At 38.2% G+C, this 14,735-nt stretch overlaps 1 protein-coding gene across 2 annotated transcripts in view; it reads right to left on the bottom strand.

Annotated features, from left to right (window-relative positions):
• LOC112104761 (WD repeat and FYVE domain-containing protein 2) overlaps positions 1 to 14,735 on the bottom strand; it is a 115,789-nt gene that overhangs the window by 61,581 nt on the left and 39,473 nt on the right. Inside the window, exon 1 of one of the 2 annotated variants that reach the window (XM_026653667.2) lies at positions 5,548 to 5,552. The exons of the other annotated variant lie outside the window; for it this stretch is intronic. The gene's annotated coding sequence lies outside the window, so the exon portion shown is untranslated. Of the gene's footprint in view, positions 1 to 5,547; positions 5,553 to 14,735 lie in introns of those variants that run through there. 2 annotated transcript variants of the gene reach the window in all.

Below are 14,735 nucleotides of genomic sequence, written 5' to 3' on the forward strand. Positions count from 1 at the left end.
TTACCCTTTAAGTTTCCGGTGCTGGCTGGATTTAAATTTTTAACAAACAAATGCCTTATCCTCTAAGCATTGTATCAGATATCAACAAATTAGTTATCTATCTATCCCCTCTGAAGATAAAATGATGCAGAAAGTATGTGGATTTTCTAGAGATTCTTACATACCTTCCTCTCCTACATACTAATCAGAATTCCACTCTAACAACCCCACTTACTGTAGAGATCTGCGTCACCATGAATTTCATGCAGATATTGAACATAAGAATGGCCATACGGAGTCAGACCAAAAGGTTCATCTAGCCCAGCATCCTGTCTTTTGACAGTGGCCGATGCCAGGCATTTCAGAGGGAATGAACAGAATAGGTAATCAAGTAAGCCATCCCCTCTGGCCCGTTCCCAGCTTCTGGAAAACAGAGGCTAGGGACACCATCCCTGCCCATCTTGGCTAATAGCCATTGATGGACCTATCCTCCATGAACTTATCTAGTTCTTTTTTGAACCCTGTTATAGTCTTGGCCTTCACAACATTCTCTGGCAAAGCATTCCACAGATTTTCTTCACACAACGCATAGCCAAAACTTGCTTTTGTTTTAAACCTGCTGCCTATTAATTTCATTTGGTGACCCCTACTTCTTGTGTTATTTACTTTCTCCACAACAGTCATGCTTTTATAGACCTCTGTCATACCCCACCCCCTTAGTTGTCTCTTTCCCAAGCTGAAAAATCCCAGTCTTATTAAACTGTCCTCCTATGGAAACCATTCCATACCCCTAATCATTTTTGTTGCCCTTTTTTGTACCTTTTCCAATTCCAATATATCTTTTTTGAAATGGTGTGACCACATCTGCCCGCAGTATTCAATAGGTGGGCAAACCATGGATTTACATAGAGACAATATGATATTTTCTGTCTTATTATCTATCCTTTTCCTAACAATTCCCAACATTTGGTTCGCTTTTTTAACTGCCACTGCACATTGAGTGGATGTTTTCAGAGAACTATGCACAATGACTCCACGATCAGCTAATTTAGACCCAATCATTTTATATGTATAGTCGGGATTATGTTTTCCAATATGCATTACTTTGCATTTATCAACATTGAATTTCATTTGTCATTTTCTTGCCCAGTCACCCAGTTTTGTGAGGTCCCTTGGTAACTCTTTGCAGTCTGCTTTGGACTTAAACTACCTTGAGTAGTTTTGTACCATCTGAAAATTTTGCCACCTCACTGTTTACCCCTTTTTCAAGATCATTTATGAATAAGTTGAACAGCACCAGTCCCAGCACAGACCTCTGGGGGATACCACTATTTACCTCTCTCCATTACGAAAACTGACCATTTATTCCTACTCTTTGTTTCCTATCTTTTAACCAGTTACTGATCCATGAGAGGACCTTCCCGCTTATCCCATGGCTGCATACTTTGCTTACGAGCCTTCGGCGAGGGACCTTCTCAAAGGCTTTCTGAAAATCTAAGCACACTATATCCACATGCTTGTTGACCCCCTCAAAGAATTCTAATAGATTATTTCCCTTTACAAAAACAATGTCTCACCAATGTTGACTCTTCTCCAACAAATCGTGATCATCTATGCGTCTGCTAATTCTGTTCTTTACTATAGTTTCAACCAGTTTGCCCAGTACTGAAGTTAGGCTTACCTCTGGAGCCTTTTTTAAAATCTGGCGTCACATCAGCTTCTATACCAGATGACTGGAGCATAGCTAATTTAAATGATAGGTTACATACCACTGTTAGTAGTTCTAGACTGTCATGAAAAGCTTAATACTGGGGGGAAAAAATCAATATAGACAAAGCAGTTTCTAAAGATTATTGAGATCGAGGGAGAGACAAGGCAGACCAACACCTGATGATACCAGATCCAGCCCTCGCTCAAGTGTATTAGGGAGAATTCGGAGGAAAAAGAATGAGCCAGGATATGGCTCCACACCCAGAAGCATCCACGTGCTGTGGGAGAAATGCATGCTGGATAATTACCATGGCATTAGATTTGTAATTTTCCCTCTTACAGAGGGAAAAATTCAATAGTGAATGTCAAGTTCAATGTTAGGAGCAAAATGGGTTACATCTCCATTTATGGTGAAGCTGCCCAGGGGATCGTGGAAGCAAGACAAATTTAAAAATGTAATAGGTTTGCCTACAGCTCTAGCCCCCAAAGTATAACTGGGCTGGAAGACAGCTCCTTCAAAATGAATAAAGATCTTTCAGTGAAGATAATGCCATGCAGCCAGACATACAACTGCCCTCTGTCAGCTGTATTGACTAAAGATCCATCTTAAGAGTGTTTGAAAAGCTCCCCAGTACTATCCACAGAGGAGACAACAATGAACTCTATTTGGGGACTACTTAAAAGTTCAGATACTGGCTGCCTGACTGGAGCAAGTCTGTATACTTGGACTTGGGCAGAATACAACAGGCAATTTAGGAAAGGATATATTAATGGTGTATCCAGGGTTTGTTGAACTGTACAGTTTTCTGTGCTCATAGGATAGATGTATTTGCAAGCATGCTTTGACCTCCATGTACTAGGTCTTTTCTTGCCTTAGCAAAATGAAGACTTTAACAAAAAAAAAACAAAAACAAAAAAAGTTACCAAATATCCATCAGCGACAATGCTGATGTGTTCACAAAAGCACATTGATCTGAAGTGAAGACTGAAATGTTTGCCTCCAACAGCAAAAGCTTTATCCTGCTGTCATATTCAGATAGGGAAAACGTTGCTCTTGATAACATCGTTTCAAACTAAGCCAGAACCCTGATAATTCTGTCATCTTTGACAGAGATCCTGCCATTAGAAAGAAAAAGAAACTGAGCAAAATAAATTTACAAAAAAATACTATAGTATCATAACACCTCCCCCAAAGACGACCAGTACGGACCTGCTCCATCCACCTTTTGAGTGAGAGATGTGAGCTGAGAATGGCCCCTGCCAGTTAATAAGAACTGGCCTCCAGGAGATTTCTGGAGGAACAGAAGGTTATTTATGTTAGCAGCAATTAATTTGTAACCTAATTCCAGTGGCTTGTAACTAGTGGTGGGGAGTTTTTCCATTTCTATGAGAGAGTTAATAGTGACAGAGGACAGAAGAATAGAAGTGAGAGATGGTGACAGGAAATAATTTCAAAGTAATTTGTCTTATAAAAAAAAAGAGAAGGCTTAAATCTTCGATCCATAAAATGGGGGGGGGGGCGCTGCATATTTGCAGTGGGGGCAAAGGGAGGGTAGAGATCAATCTAGGCTTTGTATTTTCTATAGCAACTTCCATCGGAAAGTGACAAATTACTAGATCAAACTCCAAGGTCTTTACTCACTACTTTTTACTCCAGCAAACTCCGAAATCAGTGAGAATGTGCCTCAATATGGACCAAGCAAGGACTTCAGCATCTGACTACTATTAAGTGCTAGGAGACAATAGCATGGCTATTCATCATTATATACTTATTGTCCTAGGTTCTTCTTTAGTCATCAGAGAAGGATTTGGTTAACAGATTCAACCAAATCAATTACTGGTTTAAAGTAGACACAAATGTGGACAATATATCCTATTTTATTCCATGTGTACTTAGTTACAGGTTAATAAAGCAACTATTCAAATTATTCAAGCATCCACTACCAAAAAGCCCCTTAAAATATGCAGACCTATACTTAACACAAAGTTGGGAACTTACTCCAGTATTATCTAGTACATTTATACTACCTTGACAAGCAAGCTTGCTGTACTACTCATTCCCTTCTATGTATGCAGCAAGTTATACAGAAGTATTTTGTGCATTGGCATACAGCCTAAGATGGTCACATTCTTGTATCCTGGCACACCTATTTCTACATTTAATATTTACCGGAATGGGAGATTACTTTATAGATCACAGCACTTAATGTACCATATTTATAGAGTTTTGGTTCATCTCAGCTTTGGTTCAGAAGAAATGATTCTGTAATTTAATAAATAAATAAATAAATAAATAATAATAATAATAATAAAAAGCTGGGGTGTTGCCTATATTTTTCCCTCAAGCTGCTGGGATTCCTTTTGATTTATAAGAGAGTCATGGAATTATTTTCATTAAAATTGGGCATGGAGACATTTGCTAAAGTTTCTAGCACAATTAAAAGTCTTTAACATTAAAGAGTAGATGTACTTATGTGAGGTGTTTAGAATGGTCCGGCACATAACCTCATTGACACAGTGTCTGGTATAAAGAAAGTTTAATGCAACAGAAAATTGTGGGCTTTTCCCCCCTTTTCTTTTTTCATGCACTGTTGTGAACATGAGCACTCAATTGCATACCCAAAATAAGAGATTCATAACAGACTGAGGGAATTTAGTGCTTACATAGCTGCAAATTGTTTACTGGCCCCTTGCTCAACATTTTCCCCCTCATTGCATGTAAGTAAATGCCACACTGATGTATAAAGACACTTCAGTGTACAATGCAATGTCTTTACTGTTCAAAGCAATTATTAATTATTGCAGTCTTTAGAAAAAATATTCATTTAAAAAAAGCAAAAGTGACTAGACAGGATTAGAAAATGCAACATTCTTGTGAAGTCTACCTTATTGTTTTGTTAAGGTATGAACTATACATTTGTAAAATACATCAACAAATCCCTTATATTTTTTTTTCCATTAGCTCCTTCTCTCTTTTAGAGTAACCTGCCACAGAATTTCAGCGTAGTCAATTACCTCCAAATTCAAAGGATTTAGTTCAGAAAGTAGAGATGAACACGGGAGTGGCAGGGTGATCTATGAATCTTGGCTAGGGAAGCATCCTTTTCCTAAGGAAACCCACTATCATTTGATCTCACTTGAGAAAAACATGTTTTTGTTCATAAGCAGTCCTTTCAGAACATCTAAAATGCCTATGCATTAGCATACACAGAAGTCAAACAGAGGGTGCATTTCTTTGACTCATGAGACCTATTCTATTTTTAAAGTCTAATTTGTCAGTTTTCATATACTACATTCTGAAAAACATTCTTAGGGTCTTGTGGATTTGTCCTTTTAGCAAAATTATCAGCCTAAACAAACAAGTTAAACCATTTCCTATATGAAAATTTCCTATGTGAAAGCCCATACTTTACACAAAGCTGGTAACTTAGTCCATTAAGCAGTGCATTTATACTGCTTAGCAAAACAAGCAGCATATTCCATTCATTCCCTACCGCATATGCACCAGATTACTCAGGTGTACACAAGTCTGTAGGAGTGGTAAGATTTAGCCTTAAGAGGAACCAGAGCCAACTCTCAACTGTTAATACCCTTGGCATATTATACTCCATATGCTAACCTGCAATGCGACTGCCACCACACATTAGTCAGACAAACCCTACTACACATAGCAGAACCAAAGTCAGTATCAGAACTGAGACAAAGAGCCATCACTAGAAAACCTAAATCAAACTGCTGTAGCACAACTACTGGCCATAGTCAGCAGTGTTCCAGATACTCTTGTGTGGTACGTGATTGTCAAAAGGTTCATAGGTCCACAAAAAAGTTCCTGTAACAGTGTCTACAAGAAACACTCACAGTTGTGTTGCTATCCCACCACTAGCTTGTCACCAGGTACTCTTCACAGTGACGCAGAGCACTGATCATCATGCAAGTGTGTGAGTAGGTGCACATGTCCTGACACAGGTTGCATGGATTTGGTTTCTGCCAACATAAGGGAAAAGAGGATGAGAATGAGGGTAAATCTGATGCACCTGGGAAGTGCTGAAAATAGGGCTGTCAAGCGATTAAAAAAATTAAACATGATTAATTGCATTAATCGTGCTGTTAAACAATAGAATTCCATTTACTTAAGTATTTTTGGATGTTTTCTACATTTTCAAATAGACAGTGCTCATTTTATATTTTTTATTACAAATATTTGCACTGTAAAAAAACAAAAATAGTATTTTTCACTTCACCCAATACAGGTACTGTAGTGCAATCTCTATCATGAAAGTTGAACTTACAAATGTAGAATTATGTACAAAAAATAACTGCATTCAAAAATAAAAATGTAAAACTTTAGAGCCTACAAGTCCACTCAATCCTATTTCTTGTTCAGTCAATCGCTCAGACAAAAAAGTTTGTTTACATTAACAGGCGATAATGCTGCCCGCTTCTTGTTTACGTCACCTGAAAGCGAGAACAGGCATTCGCATGGCACTTTTGTAGCCGGTGTTGCAAGATATTTACGTGCCAGATATGCTTAAGGTTCATATGTCCCTTCATGCTTCAACCACCATTCCAGAGGACATGTGTCCATGCGGATGATGGATTCCGCTCGATAACTATCCAAAGTAGTGTAGACCAACGCATGTTCATTATCATCATCTGAGTCAGATGCCACCATTAAAAGGTTGATTTTCTTTTTTGGTGGTTTGGGTTCTGTAGATCCCGCATCAGAGTGTTGTTCTTTTAAGACTTCTGAAGCAAGAGCTGCACCTCGTCCCACTCAGATTTTGGAAGTCTCTTCAGAGATTCTTAAACCTTGGGTCGAGTGCTGTAGCTATCTTTAGAACTCTCACATTGGTACCTTCTTTGTGTTTTGTCAAATCGGCAGTGAAAGTGTTCTTAAAACGAACATTTGCTGAGTCATTATCCAAGACTGCTATAACATGAAATATATGGCAGAATGCAGGTAAAAAACAGAGCAGGAGACATACAATTCTCCCTCAAGGAGTTCAGTCACAAATTTAATTAATGCATTATTTTTTAACAAGCATCATCAGCATGTCCTCTGGAATGTTGGCCGAAGCATGAAGGGGCATACGAACGTTTAGCATATCTGGCCCGTAAATACCTGGCAACGCTGGCTACAAAAGTGACACGTGAATGCCTGTTCTCACTTTCAAGTGACATCGTAAATAAGAAGCAGGCAGCATTATCTCCCATAAATGTAAACAGACTTGTTTGTCTTAGCAACTGGCTGAACAAGAAGTAGGACTGAGTGGACTTGTAGGCGCTAAAGTTTTATATTGTTTTGTTTTTGAGTGCAATTATGTAACAAAAAAAAATCTACATTTATAAGTTGCACTTTCACAATAAAGAGATTGCACTAGAATACTTGTATGAGGTGAACTGAAAAATACTATTTCTTTTATCAGTTTTACCACATTCCACCCAGGTGCAAAAAGTATCCAGTCTTAAGAAACTCAGCTTAGCTTCATTTAGCCGTCTACTATAGCTTCCTGGTATGGGGATCTCCCCCCCCCCCCAACAAAAAAAAAAAATCATATCTGCTGTTGATTTTCCTGCAATGCTGCTTATGGGAATTGGAGTGCATCTTGTGTCTGAATCTGGCCATGAACTGATCTACAGCTTCAGTTATTTTTGAGTTGTTCACGATCCACTTCACGAGTAACGTCAGCTTGTCTTTTCACCTCACAATCTGCCTCTCCAGGTTGCCGGGTAACGTTTGTACTAGGGACAGCCTCCTGCACATTGGACAGGGATTGGAAGAGACAAGAAGGGAGACTGGAACAGAGGGCATTGGTGAGAAGAGACTGCTGATACAGCATTGTTATGTGGTTCTAGAATAACATGGATCAGCACTAGAAGCTGTCTTCTATGGTGGTGTGCTAGACATTGATCTGGCTTTGGTCCTAAAGGGTCTATTTCAGAAGGGAGATTGAGGTTGAGCGCAACACAGTTTCCTCTGCCTTGTTCTGGTCAGTGTGTTCCCCCATCAAACAGTTGTCTCTAACACTAACTACTTACGTGCGGTAGGGACTTCAGATTGACAGAACCTGCGGCTGAAACATCACTCTCCAGAAGCAGTTTGCACAGGAAACTGTCTTAGCCTCAGAAGGCTTGATAGTTGCATTTCAGCAACTATCCTCGTTTTTAGGATATGACTGCTTCTCCTGCAACCTATCTTGCAGATCCAGCCGGCGGCAGTCAGGCCTACAACCCTATAAAAGGCCTGAGATTGCCTGTTAGTCAGCTATGGACATTAGTACCGTCCTTTGTCTTAGGCTGTGACTTCCAATGGCAAAATAAAAAATAAAATAATAATAATTATAAAAATTCTGATAATGGAAATAGTGTAAATGTGTTTTATCACAAGTAGTCAACAAAAATTTTAATAGCTGGAGCTAACAAACTTATGTATCAAAAGCACGTTTAGCACTTCAAGAAGAAGAAGATATGGTCTCTGCCCTAAGGATCTTAACCAAGGCTCCCAATTCTGCCAAATTTACACACCTTGCTTTGCTTTACACATAAATAGTCCGACTAAAGTCACTGACCAGCAGGACTTAACAGAGGGAGAGATAACAAGCGAAAGGGGATGGGACCCAATAGGGCCAGTTACACAGACTAAGGTCATGGAGGTTAGTAATGTTTGCACAGTATGCACTTTGCTAGTTCCTTCATTTTTATTCAGTTTAATCTATTTTAAATTGAGCGTGGAGTGTTAGAGGGATGAAGGTAAATGAGTATAGACAGTAGTGAGTTTTAAGGAGGAACCTGAGAATTCTAGTTTTTAGTTAAATTATATGAAGTATTTCAACGTTAAGTTCAAATATTAGTTTTACTAATACAAACATTCCAGCTGTAACAGGACATTCACCAAGCAGACAGGCACTGTGAAAGAAACATGCTGTTCAATCATTTTTTTGGTGTGCTCAAATTCTATTTTTGAAGCAGCTGCAAGTTCACATTCAGCTTACACAACACTAACTCAAGACTTGCTGTGTAAGATATTTCCCATCCAATTTATGCTGCTGTACACTAAAATGTAATTGCAGATTGCACAACAGCCAAAGACTTGGAAAAGTTTCAGTATCTAGAACTAAAGTTTCATGGCCTTGGCAATAGAAAGCTGTCTTACAATAACTACCCCTGTATTTAAATTAAAAAAATAAAATAAAAATAGACATTCCTATATTTACGTAATAAATCTTTCTTTAGAAAATAAACAGTTTTTGAAACAAATATCCAAAGTAAAAGTGGCCAAAACACAGACAGTGACTTGACCCACAGGCTGCATGTTATACAACAGCTCAGGAAAACTACATGTCCCTCCAAAATGGCAGCCATCCCAGTTTTGCAATTGCATAGCGCAATCTCATTTTCACTTTCTCCTGTTATTTTTCTGGGTACAGAGAACAGAAGATTTTCTGGGATGACCACTAGAACTAAAAAAGGATTTATATTTGGAGCTGGTGTATGGTACACTTGTTGTTTAGACACAGAACCCAGAGTCAGGAAGTTCCAAGTTTTGATTCTGACTGTACTGCAGTCTCTCCCACAGGGCCTGGAGCATGTTACAAGACATCTGTGTCTGTTTCTTAATCTTCAGAATGGACAACGTAACTTGTTAACCTACCTTAGAGCACAAGTGAGAGGACTAGATATTGAACCACTACTTATAAAGCCCTGCATTCCAAAACAAGGCGGCTGTGGTAAACTTGTTTTACCTGAAAATGGGGGCAGTCAAGGCAAGGGTTTTAAGTGACTGCTATCAAATACGTCCTAAATTTATAGATCTCATACTTCTTTGTTAAAAGAGCAAAGCTTCACAATGGTTTCAATGAGGCTTCTGTATTTGTCTTCCTTATCACAGTTCTGGGAACAGGAAGGTTACAGAAAGATTCACAACAAGTTCCCCCCCCGCCCCCAATAATTCCCTTAAAAGGACTATATGGATACCCCAAATCAACACTTTATTGAAAACTGTATTCCTGTTGTCTGCAGTAAGACTAATCAAAGAATACAATTTTCACTTGTCCAGCAAACACAAGAGACACACTCCCTAAATTCAGTTACCTATTAAACACTATGCCTCTAGCTACACAAAAAATGATGAAATATTGATTTTTCCACTCAAATATGTTTTTTCCACTGGAACAATGAACTGGTGCCGACTTTTTTTTTTTTAAATAAAAAGAGAGATGACATAATGATCATGATTTACATTTGTATTATTTCTATTACATTGGCACCTAGAGACGATCAAGGCTGGGGCCCACCTTGTATGTGTATGGATCTAGCACAAATCAGAGTCTCTGACCCAAAGACAGTATAGGTCAATTACTCTTTTTTTAAAAAAAAGAACTCGACAATGAAATATTATGACCACGTTAACTTTTGCAAGCAAAGAAAGTTGTCCATGTTTTTCCTACTACTATTTCAGTCTCAACTCATTAACATTTGAAAGAAAAAGACAGCAGTAGAGAACCGATTGCACTTGACTAGTTCTGATACTGTGCAGTGAAGAGGGGAATGGAAGGATAATTAAATAAATTGGTATAAAGATGTGCACTCTGACATAGTGTGCAGTTGTCCTCTTGTTTTTTCTCAGACAGAACATCCACTAGAGATAGTGTCACTGTAAAGACCAGCCAAGTCATTCCTGTGATGTGCCTAGAATGCTTCAGGTCCAGAAATAGGAGTCTTGTCTCCTGGTCATGACCAATGCTGTGATATAGTTATGCCCTTCATAATATATCCTCGTTTTGCTTATTAATATATCTATCTATCATGGTACCAGAAAGTGTAATGAAAAGACATGCCAGACAAAGGTCAATATTGTAAGATGGAAAGGTAAATACTAGTTACTATCAGATGTATCAACTTTTAGATTGAAGTTACACCTGTGCTTGTCATACTGCCACAATCTGACAGATTCTATTATAATTTATAGGATTTGACAACTGGAAAGTAGAAGTCTGGTCTGTACTGAAATATGCAAGAGACACTGATCTCTTAAGAGTACACAGGGCAAAGGAGAAAGCAATAGAGTTTTGTTCTCCGGAAGTTTTAAAAAACGCTTTTTAGGTAAGCCCACAGGATAGAGTGATCGCTTAAGTCCAAATGCTTTCTCCTCCTTTCCCAGTTCAAATACCTGAGTAACTTTAGTTACTAAAAAAGCTTCTTTAGATGATCATGCAGGCTTGCTATGTAATCAGTAACTCAATGGAAATGTACTATAGATATTTATTGGATCAGTTATTTGCTAGCCAAAAAATACTACACAACCCATGGTATAGGAGACTAAAACGATGGAGTGTATTGTGTCAGTCTGTTTACCAAGATAACAAGGAGTCTGGTGGCACCTTAAAGACTAACAGATTTATTTGGGCATGAGGTTTTTACCCACGAAAGCTTATGCCCAAATAAATCTGTTAGTCTTTAAGGTGCCACCAGACTCCTTGCTGTTGGTAGATACAGACTAACACGGCTACCCCCTGATATTTGTTTACCAAGATGTTTCTGAAGAGAGAGACGTGAATATTTAACAGTGTCTTCAGAGCCATTATGGGCTATTGAACTTGGTTTTAAAACTTCATTTATGCACGCTTCACTCTATATAAAAATGAATTCATTAGATACCCTACTTGCAATTTAATCTCATGTTTTCAAATTTACTGCATGCAAATTAGCTACATCCCTTTTTAAAATATAATGCACTGAGAATAGAATGACAGATTACCAATATCATTTCTCTACTGCTAGAGAGAATGTACAGTTTAACTTGCAGCAAAAGATGGATGTTCATTCCAAAGTTTCTCTTCGGAAGACATAAAATTAAGCTTCTAGTGGGAATTTATGACACTGTCTAGACACAATGCAATCAATGATGAAGATTCACACTATGCTGGAAGAGATGCGGGAGCAGAAGCACAAGTTACGGAGGAAATAAGAGACTGGATCACAAAGGCAGATGTACCTTTAGACCCCACCGTTGGTTAGATTTCTCTCAGCACACCAGAAGTCACATTACATAGTGAATTACACACTCACTTAGAGGGGTACAAGCATGTTATCACTTGGCTATGGAAACATCCCTTCTTGGTCCCTACTCTCAATGCATGAGTGCAAAGATTTGTAACATCATAGTTCAGAAGAGTTGCTATACTGAGTATTATAACCATCTCACACCACTTCTTTGAAGTGGTTGAGGGAGGGACTCTTTTATATGCTAAATCTGATATCTACTTTATTGTGAATACTTCTGAAGAGCTTAGAGAGACTAGCATATTAGAAAGAGGATTGCCATCTTTATAAGGATTTGTAAGGCAAAACTAAAGAGGAACATACATGTTTTGTTAAATTCTGAAATTATATTGTCAGTGTTTGTATTATATGTAGTAAGCAACCATCTATGTATACACAAATTGGAAAGATTAAAAAAAAATCGAAGGGAAAATTGTTTGTTTTGTTTTTCCACAGCTTTGAAATGAGGGGTTATGGGGAAAAAAAATCTGACAAGAGCCTGAACATCTATGTAGGGCAGGATAACAGCCTGTTTAACTGCTTTTAACCTTACAATATAAATGAACAGAGCAACTGGTTACCTCTCTTGCTTTACATACCAATGAGAATATTAGTATTTAATGCAATATATTACTGTAACTAATGATCTAATTCTTATTATTGTTTTATAGGTGCAGGAAAATAGAGCTGCATAACTTAAAACAGTTAGACACCAGAAGGATACTCAAAGATGTTATATGGGGGCTGTGTTGAGGTTGGACGCTTATGAAAATACTTGTGCGTAAAAAAGTAATTTCTTTATATTTCTAATGGCCACCTACTATTTTTCCACATAAGTCTTACATATGTTTCTTATTATGTTAATAAGACAACCCTGAAGCAGGTTTTTTTTTTTAATCCCACCGTTAATATGTGTCTGTAGGGACTATGTTGTATACCATCCCCAAACCTTTGGGAACACTATGAACGACAGCTCTGACCCAGTTTAAGATTATGGCAGGAGGTGAACATGTCTATTTGGGATGGACATATCTGGTTTATGAGCCACACCATGTTATCTTTAAGGCTTTGCTCTCCTAGAAAAAAAGTGCCTGTCTGCTTAACTAGTGCACCAAGGCTTCCTGGGGGACAGTCCCATTTCTAGGCCCTCAAGGTGGCCGTTGAATGTAAACAATGAATAAGATGAAGTGGAAATAATTCCTTTGGCTTTACTGTTTATTTTCATTTCAAGGAGGATGATTTGACATGACTCAGCCTTGTCTTCATCATGTGTGCTTAAAAATGATGGGGTCTAAATTAGCTGTTAGCACACAAGAAAGATCTTGGAGTCATTGTGGATGGTTCTCTGAAAACATCGGTCTCCTCTAATGTAAGCAATCCCAATCTTTCCAATCTCTCTTCATAAAAGTCTTTCCCATGCCACTAGTGATTCTCATTACATGCCTCTGATAGCCCTCTAATTCTTCAATATCCTTGTCTGAAATGGCATGATCTGTACTGGACACAGTACGCCAGGTGAGGGCAAACACTTCTTTATGCAATATCATCATTTCTGTTTTATTCTCCACTCTATTCCTTAGGCATTTTAAGATTATTTGCTTATTGTGACCACAGCTCCACACTGACCAGACCACAGTTCCTTTTCCTGAGTTGACAGAAGTTAATTTAGAGCCCTGAAAGGTATATGAGCAAATCCATTTTTTCCCTCCAATGTGCATTACGTTTCATTTATCAACATTGAGTTTAATCTGCCAGCATGTTGTCCATTAACCTAGCTTGATTAAGTCCTTCTACAGCTCCTCAATCATCCCTGGATTTGATTAATTTACATTATCTTATCTACAAGTTTGGGGCATGAGAAGGGCCCAGAATTTAATAGTGGGAGAGGAGAGCAGAAGTTTCACTAATTATGGACACAATGGAAACCCCACAATTCATGTACTGGAGGTGGAGTGGAGGTGTCCAGAAAAACAAACAAACAAACAAAAAAAAACAACCACAACAGAAGTAGAAGAGCAACATAAGTGATCATGCACAGGGATTATAATAAAACCTGCACTACATCTCAAATTTTCCCCAGACCTGGTAAATCGGAAAAATCAAGTTTAATATGCAATTGTAGAGAAATACAAAATAAAAAAGTTTCCCCTCACATACTGAAGTGGGGAGTTACTTTAAGTACATTAACCAGGTGGTGGTATACTATGATAAAACTGTGATGGACTTCAGGTAACAGATTGTGCTTTGACAGGAAGCCAGCCAAGAGAGGATGTTACCTCCTTATCAAATCAACAAACTCTGTAGCAATAACTAGCTCAGCTCCCGTTGTTTTTTTCAACTTGTTATGTTGTGTGTAAGAGATTCTTTGTGATTAGGCAAGGCTTCAAGGTCATGGTGAATCCATTATACCTTATTAAAGCATCTCTTAGTGTTGTATTTCTGTCTATTTGCTCACCATGCTGTTTTGAGTTTCTTTCGAGGGGAAGTGAATAAACAGTCTCCCACTCCTTTGTACTCGGTTCTCCAAGATCTGCACTGTTTCAGTTCACTGGGGAAGGCTAGGAAAGTATCTCTCTCAGTCCACAAGGAGCAGTTTCCTGAGGACTTTGGTGAGAACCAACTTATGGTGCAATGTACACATCACCACTTGATTTTCAGTACAGGATGTGCTTGCATGTTTAATATTACATGGAAATTATAAAGGCATGGAAAGACCAATACAATCAATCATGATACTAAGCAGAAAAGTTTAATTCTACTTCCATTTTTCATAGTTTTCAAGGCCAGAAGAGACCATTGTGATAATCTAGTCTGAGCTGCTGTGTAACAGAGGCTACAGAACTCCCTAAAAATAAATCCTAGATATCTTTCAGAAAAAAAATCTAGAACCTAAGAATGGCCATACCGGATCAGACCAATGGTCTATATAGGCCAGATAAGACAGAAAATATCATATTGCCTCTATATAAATCCATGGTATGCCCACATCTTGAATACTGCATACA

Source organism: Terrapene carolina, unplaced genomic scaffold (genome assembly GCF_002925995.2).
Source record: "Terrapene carolina triunguis isolate 2854851 unplaced genomic scaffold, T_m_triunguis-2.0 Scaffold142, whole genome shotgun sequence".
NCBI classification, from domain to species: domain Eukaryota; kingdom Metazoa; phylum Chordata; order Testudines; family Emydidae; genus Terrapene; species Terrapene triunguis.